Source organism: Panthera tigris, chromosome B2 (assembly GCF_018350195.1).
Source record: "Panthera tigris isolate Pti1 chromosome B2, P.tigris_Pti1_mat1.1, whole genome shotgun sequence".
NCBI lineage: Eukaryota > Metazoa > Chordata > Mammalia > Carnivora > Felidae > Panthera > Panthera tigris.
The window spans coordinates 131,574-137,154 of NC_056664.1; positions in this window are offsets into that span (position 1 = coordinate 131,574).

Here is a 5,581-nt window from a genome sequence, read left to right on the forward strand (position 1 = left end):
TACCCCTCGCTCACTTACACCCTGTCTTCCTCTCTCAAGACAAAACAAACAAACAAAAAAAAAGGCGCCTTGGTGGCTCACTCGGTTAAGTGTCTGACTTCGGCTCAGGTCATGATCTTGCAGTTCGTGGGTTCAAGCCCCGCGTTCCACTCTGTGCTGACAGCTCAGAGCCTGGAGCCTGCTTCAGATTCTGTGTCTCCCTCTCTCTGTCCCTCCCCTGCTCAGGCTCTGTCTCTCTCTCTCTCAAAAATAAAAATAAAATAAAATAAAAAACCACTGCCGCTAAGTATATTTCTGCATCCCTCCGGATGTATATGCAAGGGCTTATCTGGATATACACATAAGTGGAATTTGGGCCATAATGTGGTATGTTTTCCTTACCAGGTGTATGTTGGCTTTACCAAGGTGATGCCAAAGTGGTTTTGGAAGTGGTTGCATTAGTTCATACTCACGCTGGTATCTGAACTTCCTCACTGCTCTTCGTGTTTGGTAGCATCAGCCCTGGAAGCCTGTGCCCAGCGGCAGGTGTAACAATCTCACTGTGGTTGTCGTTTGCGCTTCCTGGTTTGCTAAAGATGGTGGCTTTGGGTTTCCTCTCTGGGTTCTGCCTGCTCACGTCTTTTGTATGTTTCTCTGCAGTTCTCTTGCATCTTGACATGCAGTTTTTATTACTCTGGATCCTAGTCTTTTGTCAGTTACATGTATATAGTCCGTGTCTTTTCCTAGTTTATGACTGACCTCTTCACTCTCATCGGCTGTCATGATCAGAAGTTCTTAACTGTAATGCTGGGGAATTGATAGATCTGTACGTTTGTGGTGAGTGCTTTATTCACTTATTTACTTACTGGTCTTACGAGATCTTCCCTTACCCCCAGGTCCTGGGGATATTCTCCTGTCTTACCTTGTAAACGTTTTACAGCATTTCCCTCACACTTTGATGTGTAACTTACCTGAAAACAGTCGTGTGCACTCTTTGTTTTGAATGCCTCCAAGTAGTCCCTGTTACCGCTGGTCTATAGAATTAATGCTTCTTTATGTTTGCTCATGTTTACCGGTTCTGAGCTGCCAGACAACATTGGCAGCAGCAGCAGCAGCATCGCCGAGTCTTACCCTGAGCCAGGCAGTGTGCCCAGCACCATCACGTGTGGTGAGATAGTAAGACACATATATATAGGTCTCTGCCCCCAGTTCCTGGCGCAGAGCTCCTAAAACCCTCGCAATTTCCTAAGTGCAAAGAGCATTAGGAGCACCTCTTGTTCTGATGAGGGGACTCTGGGTGGGCTTCTGGGTGGGGGCTGGTCACCAGAAAGGCCAAACCATGATTAGAAGCTTGGAATCCTCGACCCATCCCGTACTCTCCAGAAAGGGAAGAAGGACTGGAAATGGAGTTAATAATTCATCCTACCCGCATGAGGGAGTCTCCATAAAACCCAGTAGTACAGGGTTGAGGAAGCTTCCAGGCTGGTGAATACACCCACACCTGGAGGGTGCTGCACCCCAAGTCCATGGGGACAGAAGCTCCCATGCTCAGGACCCCATGCATTCCCTGTGTCTGTTCATCTGGCTGTTCATATGAACCCTTTATCATGTCCCTAAATAAACTAGCAAACAAATCAGTGTTTATCCGAGTTCTGTGAGCCACTCTAGCAAATTAATGGGACCCAAGGAGTGGTCAGTCAGAAGCACAGGTGATAATCTCAGCATCTGAAGTGGGGGTGGAGGGACAGTCTTGCGGGACTGAGCCCTCCCCTAACCTGTGGGATCTGATGCTGTCTCCAGGTGGAGAGGATCAGAATTGAGTTAAATTATAGGACACCTAGCTGGTGTCGCACAGAATTGTTTGATGCAGGGAGAAGTCTCCACACACCTGGTGGCCAGAAGTGAGTTGTTACATGTGAGTAGGATGGAGACTCACGGTAGGGAAAAGCTGCATGCTTCTCTCCATAGAAGGAAAAATCTGCATTTCTCATTGCACATGTATCGTCTCATTCCCTCCTTATTACAACCCTAACGTAGGCATTTGTTCCTAGTTTTCAGACAAGGAGAGTAGAAGTTTAGGGAGATTAAGTAAACCTCCCTAAGCTCACACCAGTAAAACGTGAGTCAGGATTTGAACCAGGGTCTCCCTGTTTCTAGAGCCCATGGTTTCCACTGAGCACAAAGGTATGAGGTCATTGCTTCGCCAGGGGACCTGGGTGAAAGTGCATGAACTTGGTCCCCAGTCCTAGGAGAAGCAAGGTGGCACTTTAGGGGGTAGAGGCCCACTCCTCAGGCCCTAAAGTGCACAGCTCCATGATAGGCATTAAGACTCACAGATGGGAGGGATCCTCTAGTTGTTAGGCCCTGGGCAGATGGGAGGATCCATCCCTGAGGTTGAATCATCAAGCCTGGAGCAGGGCCCTCACATCCCCAGGCAGGCACCCTGGTTTGTGTGCATACTCACCGTCACTTCTGCATGCTTCTCGGGGGCACCCAGCCACTCTCAGGAATCTATACAAAGAGACTTCTGTAAGCAGATGACACTGGTGGCAATGGCTTTATTGTCATGAGGATAATTAGCTCTGTGTCCTCCTTCTGAAGGGGGCGGGAAGGAGAGAATATACAAAGATAATACTCACTGGCAAAGGCCACATAGTCCAAACCAAAGGTAATGTACACAGCAGTTCTCACTATAATGGTTTTGCTCTTCTGTAGGTTTGAGTACGTTTTTAATTCCCTGTTATGACTCTCAGTCAGTGAAGCCGCACCGCTCTTTGAATTCAGGACATAACCAGACCCAGAGACACAGGAAAGTTGGGCATAGCCACCCCTGGCCCCATTCTCTCCTTCCTCCGTGGGGCTGTGAGCTCTGCTACCCAGTTCTCTCCGTCTGGAGTGTTGCCTGGACTAATTTAGGCCAGATTTTTTATTTTGACCACAGACTTTTCAGTTACATGTGAGAAAAAGAATGGATAAGTGGAGATCTCCCTGCTCCTAAATACGTCCTTTTTGGTGCACATTTAAAGGTTCACACCAGTTTGACCCTGACTCTGAAGACCACTCACTGAGCCTCCTGGCAGGGTCTCATCCTAGAAGAATTTGTCCCAAGTCCAAACACCAGCATTAAATGCTTACTAAATGCCAAACACGGTACCAAGCCCGTTACATGTTGTGATAATGCGATTCAGTCATACAACCAAGATATAGTTCTCATATATATTTGGTCTTTGTCCACAGTTCCTGGCTCACAGCTCCCCAAACCTTGCAATTTCCTGAGCCATCTTTTGCTACAATGGTGGCTCTCTTATGCTCAGTTTCTGAAATCTCTTCAGAGTCGTGAAGGAGAAATGGGTGTCCTGTGGTTGATAACAGGCCCCTTTCCTCCACAAGTGGGCTTCTGTTAATGAGGGACTTTTGGGAAGCATGTAAGGAAGAGAGCTGGTTGCCAGAGGGAAGAACCATGAATCAGGAAGCAACCTCATTTCTGGGGAGCGGAGGGGAGGGGCTGGAAGCTGACTCCAGTCCCTGATGGCCGGTGATCTAATCAGTTATGCTCCCACGTGCTACCATACTGGTCCCCAAGCTTCACAAAGACAGAAGTCCCTTTGTTTGAGACCTGACTTATACAGCTCTTCATCTGGCTGTTGATTCAGATCTTTTAATATCCTTTGCAATAAATCAATAATCTAGTGAGTGAACAGGTTTCCTGAGTTCTATGAGCCACTCTAGAAAATTAATTGAGCCCAAGGAGAGGGTCATAGGAACTTCTTTTTTTTTCTAATGTTTATTTTTGAGAGAGAGAGAGAGAGAGAGAAACAGAGAGCTTCGGGGGAAGGGCAGTGAAAGGGAGACACAGAATCTGAAGCAGGCTCCAGGCTCCTAGCTGTCAGCACAGAGCCCGACGCAGGGCTTGAACTCACATACTGCGAGACCATGACCTGAGCTGAAGTCGGAAGCCTAACCAACTGAGCCACCAGGTACCCTGGGAACTTCTGATTTACAGCCAGTGAGTCAGAAGCATAGGTGTCAACCGGGGTTTGTGATTGGCGTCTGCAGTGGAGGACAGTCTATTAGCACTGACTTACCCTGTGCAATCTGGGTAGATAGTGTCAGAATTGGGCTGAATTGGGGGACACCCAGCTGGGGTCAAGATAATTGGAGCTGGTGTCAGGAAAACCCATGTACCTACTTTGGGATTGGGTTCCAGTATCATATTACACGTATCAATCCATGTAAACCACACAATAATCCTATAGAATAGGGATTTTGATCTCTTCTTCACATGAGGAGACTAAGATTCAGAAAAATTAAGTAACTTGCTTCTGGCTGAGCTAGGATTTGAACTCATAATAACCAAGCCAAAGGGCTATGAACCATACCAGGTCCTGCCGGCCACATGATCAGCCCTGAGGTCATTTTCAAGGGTCACCGGACACTCACAGGCTAGTGACTTGCAATCTGGCATAAAAGTCAGTACAGAGACGACCAAAGCCTCTCAGGAGTTCGGGATTTGAAGTTTAGGTCTGCCGGTGACAGCTGTGATCTAAAGCCCTAACTAGAGTAGAGTCCTCCTTATACCTGTGAATCAGAACTTGCACTTGAACAAGTCAACACTAAAGTGTTTAGTTTAAACACTAAAGTTTGCAAAGCAGGGCAGGGGAGGGGCGGGTAGATGGTGGCAGCTCAGCCCAGAGGGTCCTGCGCAGGTTAAAGAATGTGTATGTGATTGTGAAACACTTCAACAATGGGCTACACTGTTATCACATAGAGTTCACCTCTGACAGGCAATGATAGCCTAACATCAGAAGATCTGACGTGGGATGACCACATCCATGGACAGACAGAAAAATCACAACGCTTATCTCAAAACGTGAAAAGAGGTATTTGATAAAGCTTAAACCCCAGGTATTATTTGAAAAACTCTAAGAAAACCAGGAATAGAAAACCACTCTTTAACTTGATGAAGGCTCTCTACCAAGAAATCCACAGTCAGTATACTTAACGGAGAAAGCTTAGAGAGCTTATTCTCATGTTAAAAAGGGACCAAGGGTGGACTCTGTTAACACCACTCAGCAGCATGTTGCAGGTCCCCTGCCCACACAGCAGGGTGCAAAATGGCAGTAAGAGTTACACAGATTAGAAGGAAAGAGTCAAAATTTATTTTCAGATGATAAAATAGTAACGATTTTCTATGTAAGTGACCCTATGAATTAACAAACTATTAGAATTCATAAGAATGTGGCAAAATAACTAAAATGATTATCAAAATCAATATTGTTCCTTCATATCAGCAATAACCAAGACAAATTATAATTTTTTAAAGGAAAGTTTTATAATAGCAATGTGAGCCTTGTAAATATCATAGCTTCCCCAAAAGGTACAAGTTTTAGGAAAAGCAAGTTTTGGTTTTCCTTATGAAGCATTTCAGATCTGCAGAAAAGTGTTCTAAGTAACCTAAGGAATAGTCACCACTCAACTCCATCAAACTCTTATCCCTTGATGAACATGATCTAGTTCCCCCCCCACCCCCCAGAAAATAAAACATTACACATACAGCTGAGAGGCCCTGTGTGCACAGTCCTTTTCCAATCACAAACCGCCT